This window comes from Mixophyes fleayi, chromosome 3, assembly GCF_038048845.1.
Source record: "Mixophyes fleayi isolate aMixFle1 chromosome 3, aMixFle1.hap1, whole genome shotgun sequence".
Taxonomy (NCBI): Eukaryota; Metazoa; Chordata; class Amphibia; order Anura; family Limnodynastidae; genus Mixophyes; species Mixophyes fleayi.
In genome coordinates, this window is record NC_134404.1 from 289082612 (window position 1) to 289102455 (window position 19844).

Genomic DNA, 19844 nt, shown 5'->3' on the forward strand with positions numbered 1-19844 from the left:
GTGAGTTCTCTGTACAGCGCTGCGGAATTAGTGGTGCTATATAAATAGCTGTTACTGATGATGATGATACATGCATGTGTTGTGAGTTACACACAGATGTTATCATTTTATATACACAACAGTCACTTAACTTAATCACATCAGAAAGCAAAGTTCCCATATTAAATTAATTTGTAATTTGTAATGTATGTTTAACAAGGAGGTGGTCAGATAGGATACAGGAAGTTTGTGCTTAGACAATACTTTACATTAAGTGCCTCAGATCCGTGATATACAATCCCATCACAGATCTGCTTGGAGAAAGCAGTCATTATCACGGCTTCTCGTTATGATATGATCATTGCATTGTCCCAGCAAGAGACTCCACCCACATCCTAATTTATATCTACTAATCAGATGACTTGCAGATCATTTGTATGCATTTTTCTGGTGCCTTCTGTGAAACACACCATGCCAACTTGTTGCTAAAATATAACAATCTATGCAAAATATATCAAAGGTCAGACATCTACAGTTGGCTGCCTGACAAGTGTTATTATAATGATCAAGGATGGGGGAGGGTAGTTGTGAATATCCAGACTAGTATCTTTTCTAGCTCACTTGATACAGCCAGTTCCGCCAATAGACAAGCAAAGGTTCATTCACCTTCTGTACGTGCCCTGGGAAAATGGGTGAACGTATGAAAAATAACACACACTTTAGATGCATTCTAGTTAAAAGTTTTAATTTGTTTTCCATGCCCTTAAATTACGTTGCACTTTTACAAGACCAAACTTGTACTGGTAGTGTGTGTTAATGCATGAAAGATAGTTCTTGCTAGAGTTAATATTTTAGAATGCAATCCTGGGAATAAGCCCATTAAAAACCATTCATACTATTTTAATGCATATTTCGACCATAAGAAAATAATAAAGATATGGATGGATTTCCCTTTTAAAAATACAAGTTGGCATGTGATGAGATTGTCAATGTACATTTTGTGAAGATCTGTGCAGCTAAATATCATTTATCCAGTTGTTTTTTTAACATCTGTGTTTTTCTTGATAAATTGTTGCATTATTGGCTGTTATATTAAGAAATAGAAATGTAAGAAATAAATGTCCCTGTAAAACAGAATGAATGTATAATAATATACCACAAGTGTAAATTCACCAAATCTTTAGTGAAAAACAAAGAGTAGCCTTGTCTTTAAACAGAAATAAACAACCATAGTTCACTGTGAGCCAGTAAATGAGAAATATATTTTTTATATTAACATGTACAAAAGCTATGTAGCACTATCTACATATGAAATTTAACATGTAAAATGTTAGAAACACACTGTATTTATCTAAATTCTTAGTATTAATAAAGAATGTATTTCTTCATTGTATGTGTATTGTTGTGATATAGATGGAATTTGTCTTATCTCTACAAAGGTAAGTTGGTTAAATCTTTGTGAAAGAATTGGAACAGACACGAAATTTGCAGTAATTGTATTTTAAATACATATAAATCATACAAGTATTTGTTCAGGAACTACTTACTTTTCAAAGCCATTTGCTTCTCTAGTCATCTATCCCTTTTCTAATGTGACATCTTATGCAAAGAGAGGTTTTGTAAAATAAATAAAAATGCTAAAGCTGGGTACACACTACATAATTTTCCACCAACTTTTTATGCCGATCGATTTTACATGGTCCGATCGCTCGGTCCATGGACTGCATACACACTAGCCTTGTTTTAGATGATAAAGGGAAGAGCAGCTGTCCCGTTAGCGACTTTTACAGCTATGTTGTCGTGAGCAATGACGGTAATTTCGTACTCATTGTTGTGGATCGGTCGGAAGTTTATACACACTACACAAAGGAAACGAGATTGGAACGAAAATATTCAACGGTACGACCAACCAAATGAGGCGACAATCGTCCATTTGGGCAGACTTTCGACCATTGTGTCACTACACACACTGACCCGACTTTTGAACAAGCGGTCGTATGTTGGCTGATTGAGCCGATTATTGGACGAAAACCGTGTAGTGTGTACCTAGCTTAAGAACAGATGCTTACAATCTAAAGATAAGAAAAGGTAATGGTCCATAATATAGTATCTGCAGCTTTTAAAAGGATATGGTTTTATGTGGACTGAATAACAGGGATTATTATTAGCTATGATAAATATTACTATTATCTTTAATAATAAGTTATTAATAAACAGGGCTGATTTTCAAAATTAGTGGGCTCTAGGCAAATAGTGGGTCCCTATGTACCTTCTGCAATATCCCAAAAGTACAGATCTCATCAACAGCACAGGACAAAAAATATTTTTTAATTTATATTTCCACAGGAAATTTGAGAGTTTTTTTTAAAAATGTTAGATTTATCTGAGACAAGACATGAGCTGCTAGGACTATAGTATTCATAGAGGATAAGATGTTGTTTTGGAATTGTCAGTAATAATCCCAATATTTTATTCTATTTTATCCCCATAATTACACTCATACTATCACTTATAATTTTGGGAGGCATTTTATCAGGAAATAACTCATTTAGGTATTCTTCTGGTATGCCTTATACATGTGGTTGTTTATATTTATTTAGTGCAGATTTTTTAAAGTGAACACTAATATTAATTAAGAGTTAGACAAGAGAGTAACGAGGAAACATTTATTTCATGACCAATAACACGGACGCATCAAAAGTACACTCATTTAAGTGTTTCTTCTTCTTACAAGTGTGTAAGATTTATATAGTGTAGTTAAGAACACTGCTACAAGAGGACAAAATCGAAGAGTCTCCTGTGAGTTCCATCTTCTGAGCCTGCATTGCCACTTCTGGACACTCCCCATTGAACTGTTTAGTATCCATGCTTCCTAAGCCTGCTCATTAACAATGCTGTTTCTTTTATTTTTGGTGCTTTTTGTGACCTCATGCTGAAATCATTATCACTCCTTCCCACTCTTTCTCCTAGGTGCACACTGTCTGTTATTCACTTTGATTTACCTTGATTTTGAGCTGCCTTGTGACTATGTGTAACCACTTACTCCTTCTGTCACTCCTGACTAGCATTCTCCCAATTTACATCTGCCCCTACCACTGCCCTGTACTTCATGATTTATCTATTCCTACAGATTTTCCTCTAATACCAAATATCTTTCCTCACACCACAAGATTTTTCCTCTTCTGTAAACTGGAAGGAGCGATGTCTTGGTAGATTTGCAGATTTTGGCACGAGTAGTAGACTACAGAAGCATTTGCGGACTGAGACTAGAAGCTGCTCTTTCACCCTGAAGTAGTGGAAACATACCACCACATCGCTCGGTGGTTGATAAGATGGCATTTTGGCTCAAAGAACACGGTGAGCCCTGTCCAATTCTCCACCGGGATGTAAGAATAGGCCTTCCAGGTAATTCGGAAGGGGGTCCATATCAACTGATTCGGGGATGTTTCTGAAGCAGACATTATTTCTTCTTGTGTGATTTTCAACATCTTCAAGGTGTTCTTTCATGGATTCATGTTCCATGCGAACAGCAGAGAGATCAAGGTCTATAGAGTTCTGGTAGTTATATATGTCATCTACCTTGTGTTCCAGTGTGTCAGTGTGAGAACCTATGGAAGATATTTCAGCTTTGATATCTTGAATAACAGTTCGCATTTCTGATTGAATCGTAGTTTGGATCCATTTTATGAGTTCATGGGTGGAGCATATTACTCCATGATAGACAGTTCCTCAGTATCGGAGTCTGAGACCAGTACTGAGATGTATGAGCCATTACATTTTGCAAACATTGCAGGGGTATGATTTTTATGGATTTGTGTGACATGGTTGCACTTAAAGGGTCACCAGTTTATGGCGGTTAGAGACAGAGAGTCCAGAAGGACACAGGAGGATCTAATCCAACAAATAGTCAAGGGGATAGTGAGATCTGCATCTGGGCCCGAGACTAAAGGTAGGTTAATGAAGGGCACTCATTGCACGGCGATGAATCCACTTGGGTCAGTATACGGAAGTCGATCAAAGAGGCAACAGTGTGGCGTCATGGACTGGCTGCCAATGACGAGCTGTACAATTGATTTGATTGATGTTGATTGATAACCAGGAGTCAAACTAAATTTGCATCATTCTCACCTTTGAGATGCTGATGTTAATTAAAGGGTTGCAATCTCACAAGTGGCCACAAAATGGCAGCAAAGTCACTGTTTCTAATGCAGTGCAATGGAGTTATTACTCAGAGCAGGAGAGCTGTACTGGGTAACAAATAAAACAGACAGCACCTCAACTAATGTGACAGAAGTGAGTGTCCGTTTGTTAAGCTTGATGTGGTATTCACAAAAAAAGCACAATGAAGGAGCTATGAGCTCCAAAGCCGAGGTAAGTAGAGTCTGTGGTCATGGTCAGCCTCTATAGACAGGAGACTGGTTTCTGGTTGCGTATAGGACGAAGGTTGGAGGTGAGAGCTGTGTTATTCGCTGAGAGGGTATCGGAAGCGGACTCAAGATGGAGCCCGGCGGTTCCCAAGAAAACAGAGGAGCACACAATGGACACAGGTGACGATGATTCAGTGGTTAGACTGATGACAGCCGGATGCAGCAGGGATACATGGTCCACTGGAGAGGGTGGGTGGTCACAGTGAGCGTGTCAGGAAAGTTGAGTTTGAGAGGTCTGGATGCGGAGCTCCGATATAGCGTGACCAACTCCGATGGCTGCCAGGCCATGATCCTCTCCCCACTTTTTAAGTCATTCCCACAAAACCCTCCCTTTCCTTCTATGAAGTCCATACCATCCATTGATTTTTCCAATACACCTTTGTGGTGCAATCATCGATGCAACAACATTGCAGCCTGGCTCTCTTACTTCTTCTCCACTGACCTACCCACACTTATTCTTGGGGATCTCCTAATCCCAGTCAACACCCCTACCAACACTGCCACCTCTTTACTCCTTACACTTACTTAGTAGACATCATCGCCGACCGATCATGATAGACACTCCCTGGACCTCGTGTTCTCCTGTTCCAAATCTAGCTTCTCCAACTCATCCTTCCTGCTATTTGAACACGCTCTCCTTTCCTTCTGCCTCACCTTGCCTCTTAAACCCCTCTGCACTAAAATCCATGTGCACAAATCTACACCTAAACATGGTTGACCTGATCCTCTTCTCAGCCTCACTTGTACTGTTGAGGAATCTTCACCACTTACACACACACCTCTCCCCCAACCACATGGCACCATCAGCCATCTTGCCTTTGTTTGACCACACTCCCAACCACATGGAAAAACAGTTGTCTAGGATAACATACACACCCTCACAGTTTACATATCAATGAAAGTAACTACTTCCTGCGCAGGGCTCCTCCCACACACACAGCTAAACAAAACTTGGAAACACATAGCTTTTCACTCTCTTTCTTGGACAGCCACCCCCAGGACAGAGCAAGTAACTGGCACTTGGTGTACCTAGAAACCACCGCAGACATGCCAGGGGGCCTGGAGGTGGTCCTATGGTGTCCTCAAACCTCAGTGCTCTGAAACACATGGGATTGGTCTGCATAGATTAACAGTTAGTGCAAGGCATGTGGCGCATTGATACTGGCTTGCCCCTCCCCCAACTATACAATAATCTCCTCCAAGTAAATTTCATACTACAATACATGCATTAACTACAGAAATAACTGTAACTTCATGCATATTGTGAATGATTTGGTGTAACATTTTCTCTACATGACCTCACATATACACACATGGAAAAAATAATCTACTGATAGGATGTAAAAACTTGGATGATATGGACAAAAACATACATGGTTATGATGCTATTTTTTCTTCCATTATGTTAGCTGTAGATGCAGAAGAGCCAAGTGAGGTGGATGAAATCCGTGAAGGGGTGGAGGAACAGCAGTCACAGGATGAATAATCTGGGCATAGTGGTCATCGATAAATGTACCAAGAATATAATATTCGGCATTCACCAGTTTACCCTCCTGCTCCTGTGACACATGTTTACCTTCCTTCTCTGCAGCACCTTTGTATCTCACCACACGCCAAACAATACTTAATTCCCCGGTGCTATAAATTCACAAAACCCCATTAGACAAACCTAGTTGTGTTACTTTCATCTCAGGACAAGTTGTAGTCCATTTGGGGGTGCTGAAGATTTTGCTGGAGCCCGGATAACCTTCTAAACCACTCTGTTTGCCAAACGGTTGTAGCGATTCTCTTCTGGCTTGATGATTCTGGCTGCTCGGCCCAAATGCTCTGTACCAACTTGATAGAGATTTGAACTGACGGTGAAAAAACTCACGAGCAACTCCGGATGGAGCAGAGGTTCCCGGCAGCAAGAAGAGTAGACAAGATGAATGCTGCAGATGTCTCTTAGTCACAGGAACTGGGGCAGGAGTCACGATGGAGATCATCAATTATCATAAACTAAATGATCTCCCTTGACCCAGAGTTATCAGAAACCAAATGATCTCCTCTGTTTTAACTATGTAGCGCTCTTAAAACCAAGCTAAGTCTGCCACATGAATTCGTAAGAACACAGAGACCTGAACTTATTATTTGTAATTTAATATGGAAATTAAATCCAAAATGCTTAATATGAAAGCAATTAATAAAATGACATACAAAAATATAATACAATAGTTTATTGTAAAAGAAAAAGGAATAAACAACAGAAATGGTAAACTCACGAATGATCAGTTTCTGTCTTCTGGGAGGGCATAAATAATGGGACACTTCAGAATATGAATGTGACTACCAAAAGTGAGTGTATCTGTTAGATTATTAGGAGATTTTAAACATGCTGCAGGTACCTACAGCCCCTCTTCCTGGGATGTCAGACCTAGAAAGTCTGTGTAAATGAGAATTCGTTTTTTATGACCTCTTTTCAAACACTTTTCAAGTTACACTGGCCTAACTCATTTATATAACCAACATGACTCCTTTAAGTATGATATTTGGGAAAGTATGACATTTTCCTGTGTCCTTATCCCCCTTCATTCAAACGTATCCCAGCTGCTCAGTCACCCAGTTGAGATGTTCTAAGATATCAAAGAATCACTTAGTATGTCAGGGGTCTGTTTGTTTAATATCACTGATGATATTGATATAAACTTAAAGAGAGATTTCAATACCTTTAGCTTTTATGACCTGCGCCATAAATTGGTATTGGGCACTCATCTGTAACTACGTGTCTAGAACTCTATCACCATCACCATCATCATCCTTTGTCACGAAGTGACAATTTGTCACAATAAGAAACTCCCCTGAGCCTGCGTGATGTGTGTGTGACAAAAGGTTAATCAAAAACAACCACCTGGTCTATCTAAAATGATTAAATCATTCTATGACACTCTTAATTAGGAAGCCGTGGGTTCTCCCTTAAGCTGGGTACACACTACAGAAATTTCAACCAACTTTTTATGCCGAGCGATTTTACATGCGATCGATGGTCTAATCGCTCAGTCCATGGACTGCATACACACTAGCCTTGTTTAGGACGATAAACGGAAGAGCGGCCGTCCCTTTAGCGACTTTTTACAGCCATCTTGTCGTGAGCAATGATTTTAATTTCGTACACACTGAAGCGACATTTGTAGGAAATGTAGCGAGATATCAAAGACATTAGCATAAAGGGGCAGAGGTTTCGCTATAGTTAACTCCCAAAGCTGCATAAAAGAGAAGGCAACACTGTCTCTTCATTCATTCATATAAAATAGAAGTTTAGTAACACACATAAAATTTAGAAAAACATTTAAATGCTAAAGTGCAATGCAATGATTATTCCCTAATAAAAAAATCCCTTCGTATGTAATGGAATGCTCCATTCTCGGCGTGCATCATAGCTGATTGGTCCACAGCAGAAACGAACGCCCATGTCTGAGTGTATAAAATGACAGAGGAACCTGTTTGGTGCCGAGGAGCGTGAGAAGATAGCGAGTGAGCAAGTGTCAGTGGGTGTTAAGGTTGAGGAGAAGGTGTCAGTGGGGGTTGTGGGTGAGGAGAAGGTGTCAGTGGGGGTTGCGGGTGAGGAGAAGGTGTCAGTGGGGGTTGCGGGTGAGGAAAAGGTGTCAGTGGGTGTTGCAGCTATGGAGACGGAGTCAGAGATGGTGCTGGAAGGGCCAAAAAAAATTGAAAAAGTTAAGGTGGGGGGTGGAGATGCTCAAGAAGAGCAAACAGCAAATCCAATGAGCCCAAGAGAGGTGGAGATGATGGTAAAAGTACTGGACCAGGACAGCAACAACATTAAAAAAGGTCAGTAGCACATGTAGTGTACCTGCTAGAAGGACTTTATTTCATTCTAGTGTCACATAAAGCAATGTAAACGCCTCATTTGAAACCTAATTTTTTTGTGTCAGAATGAAGAATTAACGGTGAGAAGGCCTGTTTAGATACCACTGATACCACTAATGTTATACCTGTTAGCAAACAAGAAAAAATGTAAAAATAAAAATATACTAAAGAAGTTCTACACGAAGGTATTTCTGTGTACATGTGTAGACAGCTAAATGCTTTGGGCACATACCTGTACCGTTATAATAACCAAAATGGCGCCTGTTTTCCAGAATGTATGGAGGTTAAGCCTGCTATTATTGCGATTTCGCCACAGGGACCAAAATATAAACTGATCTCGAGCAGTGTGCAAGGTGAGAAAATGAGAGTATTTATGTCGTTGAATATAAATTACAGATATAGAAGTTAAATGGTAAACATTTTTTTATTTCCTTGTATCGTAGATAAAGAAATCAAAGGGAATAGAAACCCAAGCGACATCAAGACCTGTTCTGCCACAAACCAGTAGCACCTTTAAAAATACAAAATACTAAAAATAATACTCTGCAGTACTCTGCGCTGATTGGTATGGGCGCGCTCACTTCTCATGCGGGTCTTTCAGACAGCTGTGTGTGTAAAAAAATTTGTAGCTTTTTTCCTGCAATAAAAATGTTGCATGAACACTGTGTGGTTTATTCTGGGTACTTCTCAATTATAAGTTAATAAAGGTTAATATAACTTTAATAGCTTATAAAGGTTAAAGTTTAGAAAGAGTAAATATGAATTCATTGCCAACATAGACTGGGACAGACATCATCCGCACCACGTGGGACTGGGACAGACATCCAAAAATTTACATACACACGCCCCCTAGGTTGAGGAAGTATCGGAGGATTGTCGTGGATCAGACGTAAGTTTATACACACTGCACAACGGAAACGAGATTGGAACGAAAATATTAAATGGTACGACCAACCAAATTAGGCGACATCGTGCCAATACATACACTGACCCGACTTTTGAACGAGCGGTCGTATGTCGGCTGTTTGAGCCGATTATTGGATGAAAACAGTGTAGTGTGTACCCAGCTTTAGAACTAATCTATCACAATTTACTTTCATCAGAGTTAACATAAACCACAGTGTTCTCCCTGTTTCAACTATGTAGCGTTTTGACCAAACTGTGAATTCTTAAGACTTGAACTTATTAAGTGTAATTTTATATGGAAAATAAATCCACAATGCTTAAGATGAAACAATAAAATGACATACAAATATAATGCAATGTTTTTTTTATAAAATAAAAAGGATTAAACCTAGAATTGATAACTCATGTATAATTAAGTTTCTGGTGCTGAGAGAAGCAGAAAAATGGGAAACTCTTCAATATCAGGTTGACTCCCAAACTTCACAAACACATATTTGCAGTTTGATATGACTAGTAATTAGCTTGCACATAACAGTCACAAATAAGGTTAATAAATTAAAATACTGCAATGTTCAACTGAACAGATCACACAAGCATCTTTTAAGCCTATGTATTAAAATGAGATGGGGAAAATGATGCCTGTCAGACCCACCGTGTCACACACGTTTACCCTCCTACCCCTTTGCAACAAATTTACCATTCTGCCCCTGTGCCATCTGCTGCCCCTCCTGCCTCTATGCCATCTGCTGCCCCTCCTGCCTCTGTGCCATCTGCTGCCCCTACACCATCTGCTCCTCTGGTGACCTTGAGGCAGCTAAGATTGAGCAAGACAGTAAATGTTGGGCCTGTGGGCAAATGAAGGGACAATTCAAAATGATTTTTTCATTTTCATTTGTGTTTGTGTGTGTGACTATTTTTGGTGTTTGTTCCACTAAATACACAATTTTACAAAAAATGGTTTCCTTGATTATTTCTCCATTTATTGTAAGCATTTCATTTTAAGCCAGCCCAAAGGTACTTAAATGTACAGAAAGATGAAATCACATATGCCTTGAAGGCCGAATAATCTCGTGAATCTGGAGAACTAGGGTTGTCATCTTCCTCCTATCCAGCAACCTCGCCCTCTTCCACCTATGGAACCCCAATCCTGATGGCAATATTATGAAATATCACACACAGAGCTATGATGTTATACACAATATCCTTCACATAGATAATTGCTCGACTAGACCAGTCAAGGCAACAGAAACTGGCCTTTAAAATACCAAAACTCTGCTCTATAACTAGTAGAGGTATGAGTCAAGGATGGAAAGGGTAAGCATTGTCACCTTTAAAGAGAAAAAAAATGACATATGAGTAATGTTAATCAAATTATACAAACAATTAGGGAGATATTTTTACATGATATGGCACTATTATAATGCTACAATATTCCAAAATTGATTAAGCAGCAAAGCCCAAACCTCCTTGCAGGGGTCCCTGAAAACTTTTGCCTCATTACACTCCGTGCCTCCATGGTGGGTGGAGCTAAACCGAAGAATCCTAACCATTCCTGTGAATTCCCTGACAGCCACTAGGCATCGAATCTGGAGAGATGCATGAAATATATTCTAGACATTTTTCGAGTGGAAATGCTTTCTATTGGAAAAAATAGAACCAGGGACCAGGACAATATGTGTAACATTTACTGTCATATGTGTACCATCTACTGTCCTTCTAGATCTTCATCCCATCCCAATCTTTCTATCACTGTCAAAAACTCCACCATCTCATCTGTTCCCCAACTCCACTGCCTGGGCATCACCTTCAACTCCTCCCTCTCTTTTACCACTCATATTCAAACTCTCACCCAATCCTGTCATTTTCAACTCCGCAACATCGCCCACATGCGGCCCTTCCTATCCCAGGATACCACCAAAACCATCATCCATGCACTCATCATTTCCCGTATTGACTACTGTAGCCTTCTCACAGTCCTCCCCCTCTCCCACCTCACTCCCCTTAAGTTTATACTCAATACGGCTGCAAGAATCATCTTCCTCTCCCGCCATTCCTCTTCTGCCTCGCCCTACAGTGGCTCCCCTTCCCCTACAGAATCCTTTTCAAACTCCCCACCCTCATCTACAAGGCCCTCTCTGACTCTACTGCCCCTTACATCTCTTACCTCCTCTGCATTCACACTCCATCCCATTCCCTGTGATCGGCCAATGACCCTTGCCTCTCCTCCACCCTGATCACTTCATCCCACTACAAAATTCAAGACTTCTCCCAGGCTGCCCCTCTTCATTGGAACGACCTCCCATGCTCCATACGACTGTCCCCTAATTTGTGCTCCTTAAAACTGGCACTCAAAACTCATCTTTTCCTCAAAGTCTACCAGCCATCCACCAAACCTTCTATCCATGCTTTAATACCTCACCCCCAACTCTTGCTATTGATCCCCTCCTCTGACTCCCTTTTTGCCTCCTGTCTGTTTGCCCTTGCTTTAAGATGTAAGCTCTTACGAGCAGGGCCCTCTTCTCTCTTCTTTGTCTACCTAATCTTCTGCTCCTACTACTTTCAACCCCACCTTCCGTCCCCTATTCCGACCTTTAAGTCATAGGTGGTAGTGTCATTTGCGTTTGAAAATGAAATGTATGCAATTGCGTTCTTTCGGGTAAGGTCTGTTTGTGAGCATGCACAGAGCGATCTTAAGCAAAATACGGCATGCACCGACTTACGTTCCTTGATAAATCAGTCCAAAAGACCGCCATTATTGCCTCATATTTTCACCTAAATCATTCTCTTATTTACAGAATTCGGAGTGCCAAGGTTGGGGTTTGAATCGCCATTGAATATGTGATGTTCATGGTGCTGCTTCATCTGGGGCTGCAGTGAGTGTAGTGTTGTAGAAAGAGACTGCTGCATCAGTGTAGGGCAATGTAGCTGATATAGGGTAACTAATTATAAGTAGAGATTTTCACTGACCCCTGTGTTTTGTTTTTGTTTTTTGATCTGGATTAAATTTGTGTTTTGGTTTGGTTTTGCAAAACCGCCCTCGTGTGTTTTGATTTTTGATGTGTATTTTTAAGAAAAATTGCTAAAATATGCTAGAATCACATAATTTTGCTTTTTTTTGTTGCTACATTATTTTTAACCTCAATTACACTAATTTCCAGTAATTTCCAGGCAAGTTTGACCACCTCACAGGTCACAATATTATTTTCATCCACTTTCGGGCAAAGACTGCAGCGAGCTGACTGGATGTTAAGTGACAGAGCAAATGACACAAACACACGGCAGTTCATAGCACATCTAGGAAACATTGCCACACAGCAGTGGCAGAAAAGAAAAGTGGTGCAAGATGGAATTTTTCTTGGGACCTCCCACCCACCCTTATGTAAGATATTGAAAAGGACTTGTACAGTTTAACAAAACAAGCACTCCAGCGACAAGGAGTGTAACTTTTGTGGCTGAAGTGCTTGGTTTGTTTGGGCCCCCACAAAACAAGCTACCAATAGCTTAGCTGCCCTAAGCCCAAAAGTGCTGTCAATGAACTCTACATCATTAAACCATGTCTGCTCAAGGCTGCATCTTTAATCTCCTTCTCCTCGCTGAATACATCCCTCTCATCCCTGAAGAACTGCCAAACTTATTTAGACACAGGAATGGATATTACAACTGGAGTGGCATTACAGCTGCTTCAGACAGACTGTGACACGGAACCTGTGGGCAGCATGGAATCTGTCATGTTGGAATACGCTGCATTGGACAGAGATTTAAACCAATATATAAATGCAGTTGAGACCGTAATTAAATTAAAACGTGACCCACCGGATGAGATCCCGGATTTAAGAGAGCTTGTACACGAGAGATACACTGCACTTCAGAAGAATAATACAGAGGAGGCCATGAGGCAGGGCATTAAATATGTCCAGTTTAAAGAACAGCTAAGAGACCTGGGAAAATAAATAGGTCACCGGACCCTGCAGACGAAGCTTTGGAAGATGAAGACGAGGAGATCGCTGTCACCCAGAGCACTAATATAACAAAGTTGGAGATGGTGAACCCAGTTAAAAAGAAAGTATGTGGTCACACGTACAAAAGAAAGCAATTGAAAGGATGATTAAAAAAAAACTTCAGCACTTATAGCACATGTGTCACGGGCACTAGGAGTCTTTACCCAGGGATCACCAGGTGGTAGGCTTACCAGAGAAATGTAGATGGTAATAGAGTACTCTGGTAGCAGGGTGATCACGGAACAGGCAATGGTAGATGATGAGATGCTCAGGAAAGTCTATGACTAGCAGCACTGGTAATATGGAGGTATTAATACACGAGGAACTGTATGGACAAGGACACGTGAAGGTAGTCAGTGGTCTGCGATAGCAAGTTGTACCACTGCTATAGTGAGGGGGAATGTCCAACAGCAACGAGGAGGTGATGAGAGTCAGCGGTCTGCGGATAGCAAGTTGTACCGCTGTCTGAGTGAAGGAATGGAATCCAAGTGGAGGTATCCGGGTAGTCAGTGGTCTGCGATAGCAAGTTGTACCACTGCTATGTGAGAGGATACTGGAACAGGTGATACAGGAAACAGGGATCAGTGGTCTGCCTTCAGCAAGTTGTACCACTGAATATATATGTGAGGAGGTGTACGGGGAGAGACTGCAACACAGGATGTACACGGGCACCTTAAACACGATCCACAATAATATGCACAATATATATAAATGACTGAACAGGTCTGCAAATATAGAAAGTCTCTTGAAGTAATCCAGCACAAGATAACACAGTCAATGATGGCAATAGACTCAGCGGATAGCAGACTCCAGAGGAGAACCAACACAGTCCAGCAAGGTATGCAATACACCAGCACAGTCAATGAGAAGTATGCATACCGTGGTTCAGAAGTAGGCAGTCAGATAGGAGTGCAGCGATACCTGAGCGGCAGGAGGCCGGCAGGATGAGAAGTCCCTGGATGGATGAGGAAGAGTCTAGTAGGTGCAGCGCACAGGTAAGTAGACCAACAGGGACACGAATCCACAGGAATCAGTAGAACGTGGAACTGGACTCATGGAGGACCCAGGAGAATGGAGATGATCTAGCAGAGGAGTAGCTGATGAGATACGAATCCAATGCTGACAGGAGGGTAGAGACCAGCGGGACACAGGAAGGCGTGGAGAGCGGATCAGCAGCGGATGGACGATAGCGCTGACAGCAGCAGCAGGGCTCTGCGGACACACGGAGGTAACCAGTAGCAACCAACAGGTACCAATAGCGATGGAACACGGGAGAGCAGAGTAGACCAGGAGCTGTTGATCACGAAGAGAAGCAGATGGTAATAATAGCAGCAGTCTCGAGGAAACACGGGAGAAATGAGATGAGGCTGAGGTGCACAGGAGCAGCGGATAGGAATCAGCTAACAGTCACGATGGTGAACACAGGCGAGTTGCAAGCTGGAGACTGTAGTGCACGGAGGCAGCGGATAGGAATCAGCTAACAGTCACGATGATGAACACAGACGAGTTGCAAGCTGGAGACTGTAGTGCACGGAGGCAGCGGATAGGAATCAGCTCACAGACTTGATGATGAACAGGTGAGTGGATGTGGAGAGAAGGCTGTAGTGCACGGAGGCAGCGGATAGGAATCAGCAAACAGTCACAATGGAATATGATAGCGTTGAAGTGGTATAGAAGACTGTAGTGCACGGAGGCAGCGGATAGGAATCAGCCAACAGTCACGATGATACAGTTGATGGTAGAAGTGGTATGGGAACCACAGTAGTAGAAGTGGTTTGGAAACCACAGAGGTAGAAGTGGTTTGGAAACCACAGGAATCAGCAGCGCTGAATACACGAGGAAACATAGGAACACCTTCAGAGACTCATGGGGAATGAGACTCCAAGATCAGGCAACGTGGTGTTGACCACAGGTGCTTAATATAGGGAGTGTTGCCTGATCTGCCAATTGAGTTAAAGGGACATACACTGAAGTATAGGAAAGGGCTGCGCATGCGCAGACCCTCAGGATGGAGGACGGCCACGGTTCCTAAATGTCCGGGAAGAAGCACTCACAGTCCGGTGAGTGACAGTACCCCCCCTTTTAAAGGTGGGCACAGAACGCCTGGAACCGGGCTTGTCCGGATTTTTGGAATAAAACTTCTTCAAAAGGGCATGAGCATTAAGATCTTCAGCTTTGATCCAAGAGTGCTCCTCAGGACCAAAGCCCTTCAATGAACGAGGAAACGGAGGACTCCTCGCGAAATTTTTGCGTCTAGTACCTCAGTAATTTCGAAATCCTCCTCCTGATGAACTTGAACTGGCTGCGGAGCTGAGGGAGGATTTGAGAAACGGTTGATAATAAGAGGTTTGAGTAAAGACACATGGAAGGCATTAGAAATCCGAAGATTCTTAGGAAGAAGAAGTTTCACACATACTGGATTGATTACTTGAATGATCCTATATGGACCAATAAAACGAGGGGCGAATTTCATAGATGGAACCTTCAAACGAATGTTTTTAGTAGATAACCAGACACGATCTCCAATTTTTAGTGGTGGAATAGCCCGCCTCTTCTTATCTGCGAAAGATTTATATTTGATAGATGTCTTCTTTAAACAGGTTTTGACCTGAGACCAGATATTTTTAAAGGTCTGACAAGCAGTCTCCACCGCAGGGACTTGGGTGGGCGGGAGGGCAGGAAATTCCGGAAAAGACGGATGGTGACCGTAAACCACAAAAAATGGAGTTTTGGATGATGACTCATGGTACATGTTGTTATGGGCGAATTCGGCCCAAGGAAGCAACTCTACCCAGTTGTCTTGATTGGCTGAAGAGAACATCCTTATAAAAGTCTCAAGATCTTGATTGACACGTTCAGTTTGTCCGTTAGATTGCGGATGGTAAGACGATGAGAGTGCTAATCGTATGCCCAAGGTTTTACAAAGGGCTCGCCAGAATCTGGAAACGAATTGTACTCCTCTATCTGACACAATCTCAGACGGACATCCATGGATGCGGAAGATCTCTTTAATGAAATGTTCAGCCAGGATAGACGAAGAAGGCAAACCAGACAGAGGGACGAAATGAGCCATCTTCGAAAATCGGTCCACCACCACCCAAATAGTGTTATGATTCTTACTAGGTGGTAAATCAGTAACGAAATCCATACTAATATGGGTCCACGGTTTGGACGGAATGGGTAGTGGTCGCAGCAACCCTGCTGGAGTTCTGCGGGAGGATTTGAACTGGGAACATAATTCACAGGAAGCAATGAACTCTTTGACGTCTCTCCTCATTGAAGGCCACCAGTAACTTCGAGAGAGAATCTCAAAGGTCTTGTGTTCACCGGCGTGTCCAGAAAAGCGAGAGGCATGGAACCACGAAAGGATTTTCCTCCTTAGAGTAGGAGGCACGAGGGTCTTCCCAAATGGTAGCGTTTTGGTGGATGAAGCAGCCAGTGAGATACATTTGGGGTCTAGAATGGTATGGTTGGAAACCTCTTCTATATCAGAGGACGTCACAAAAGCTCTAGATAAAGCGTCAGCTTTTTTGTTCTTGGCAGCTGGTTTGAAGGTTATTATTAATTCAAAACGGGAAAAGAAAAGAGACCATCTTGCTTGACGAGGGTTCAAGCATTGGGCAGACTGAAGATATGACAAGTTCTTATGATCCGTGAAGATCGTCACCGGATGGCGAGCTCCTTCCAATAAGTATCTCCATTCCTCTAATGCCGCTTTGATAGCCAGTAACTCCTTGTCCCCGATAGTATAATTCTTCTCTGCGGGCAGAAGACCCCGAGAATAGAAGGCACAAGGATGGAATTTTTGCTGTTCAGAGCGTTGGGAGAGAATGGCTCCTAAGCCCACATTAGAGGCATCTACTTCTAGAAAGAAGGGGAGTGTCACATCAGGCTGTCGAAGGATTGGAGCCGAAGAAAAGGACTCTTTGAGTGTTTGAAAGGCTTGAAGAGCCTCAGGCGACCATTGCTTAGGATTAGCCCCTTTCCGAGTCAGGGCCACAATAGGAGATGCAATGGAAGAAAAGTCTTGAATGAAGCGTCTATAGTAATTGGCAAAACCTAAAAAACGCTGGATAGCACGAAGAGTAGTTGGCTGGGGCCAATGTAGTACAGCATTCACCTTGTCTGGATCCATCTTCAGGCCAACTCCGGAAACTATATACCCCAAGAATGGAATCTGGGGCAATTCGAATGAACATTTTTCTAATTTACAGAACAATGAATTTTTTCGTAGCCTGGAGAGGACTTCTGCCACATGTTGGTGGTGAGAAGGCAGGTCCTGAGAAAAGATCAATATGTCGTCCAGATAGACGACGACACATACATATAATAAGTCCCGAAAGATCTCATTGATGAAGCCTTGAAAAACAGCGGGGGCATTACACAGCCCGAAAGGCATTACCAGATATTCGTAATGCTCGTCTCTGGTGTTAAACGCTGTCTTCCATTCGTCACCGGAACGGATTCTGATTAAATTGTAGGCACCACGAAGATCCAACTTAGTAAAAATACGGGCTCCCTTGATGCGATCGAATAGCTCAGTGATCAGCGGAATGGGATACCGATTCTTGATAGTAATGGCATTGAGTCCACGAAAATCTATGCAAGGGCGTAATGATCCATCCTTCTTTTTGACGAAGAAGAACCCAGCTCCAGCGGGAGAGGTGGAAGGTCGAATAAACCCACGCTGGAGGTTCTCCTGTATGTACTCAGATGTGGCTTGAGTTTCAGGTAACGAAAGTGGATAGACCCGGCCCCTGGGGGGAGTCTTGCCAGGTAGAAGGTCGATCGGACAATCCCAAGAACGATGAGGAGGAAGACGTTCAGACTGAGCTTTATCAAACACATCAGTAAATGAAGCATATTGAGGAGGGAGTCCCGGTGAGGTAGATGAGATGGAAGATTGCTGTACTTTGAGAGGAATAACTTGGGAAAGGCAACGATGGTGACATTCAGGCCCCCAAGACGTGACTTGAGGGGTGCGCCAGTCAATCTGGGGAGAGTGACACTGAAGCCATGGAAGGCCTAAGACAATCGGACTTGTCGTAACAGGAAGGATTAAAAACGATATTTCTTCATGATGCAGGGCACCAATCTGAAGTGTTACTGAAGACGTACTCTGGGTGATGAGACCATTGATGAGACGTGATCCATCTATAGCCGTCACAGTAATGGGTGTTTTTAAGGTGATCACTGGTAGAGACCATTGATTTACTAACGATTTGGAAATAAAATTTCCTGCTGCTCCGGAATCAATCAATGCCTGTGACTCAAAGGTTTTGGTAGCACAGGAAATCGTAACATCAAAAGCGCAGACTTTAGATTTCATGGAAGATGGAGAGGACTCCAGGGACCCTAACTTCACCTCTCCAGAACTAGTTAGGGCCTGGCATTTCCCGATCTTTTAGGGCAAGAGCTGAGAATATGAGTGGAATCAGCACAATAGATACAGAGTCTATTCTTTACTCTTCGTTTTCTCTCCTCGGAAGATAATTTGGAACGTCCTATCTCCATGGGAATCACAGAGGGTGAAACTGGACGAAATTGAGGGTTAGAACGAAGAGGTGCTTTAGCAGAAGTTGTTTTCTCAGCCTCTCTTTCACGAAATCTCATATCAACACGATGGCATAGAGAGATCAAATCTTCAAGTGATGAAGGAAGCTCTTGAGTAGTCAGTGCATCTTTAATTTTATCGGAGAGCCCCTGCCAGAAGGCGGCAACTAGGGCTTCAGTGTTCCACTGAAGTTCAGAGGCTAAGATCCTAAATTGAATGACGTACTGGCCTACTGTATGAGATCCTTGTCGTAGGCGGAGGATGCTGGAAGCAGCGGAGGTCACACGACCTGGTTCATCGAACACACTTCGGAATGTAGAAATGAATTTGGCACTATCTTGTAATATTGGATCATTTCTTTCCCACAGAGGGGAGGCCCAAGCCAGGGCTTGTCCTGAAAACAAAGAGATAAGATAGGCCACTCTGGAACGATGGGTAGAAAAATTTTGAGGTTGGAGCTCAAAATGGACTGAACATTGGTTCAGGAAACCCCTACAAGTTTTGGGGTCTCCATCGTACTTTGACGGAGTAGGCAGGTGAAGCGTGGAAGCTGTAGACACCTGGGATGGCACTGGGGAAACGGAGGAAAGCACAGGAGCCTCAGTAGTGGCTGTCACAGTCTGTCCAGATGTTCCTTGGGAGGTTAATGACTGATAACACTGAAGTAACAGCTGTTGGCGGGCATCCTGTTGCTCCACACGGCTGACCAGATGCTGCAGCATCTCTTTGGCGGTAGGTTCCGTATCTGGGTCTGTCATGGCCTGATCTTACTGTCACGGGCACTAGGAGTCTTTACCCAGGGATCACCAGGTGGTAGGCTTACCAGAGAAATGTAGATGGTAATAGAGTACTCTGGTAGCAGGGTGATCACGGAACAGGCAATGGTAGATGATGAGATGCTCAGGAAAGTCTATGACTAGCAGCACTGGTAATATGGAGGTATTAATACACGAGGAACTGTATGGACAAGGACACGTGAAGGTAGTCAGTGGTCTGCGATAGCAAGTTGTACCACTGCTATAGTGAGGAGGAATGTCCAACAGCAACGAGGAGGTGATGAGAGTCAGCGGTCTGCGGATAGCAAGTTGTACCGCTGTCTGAGTGAAGGAATGGAAT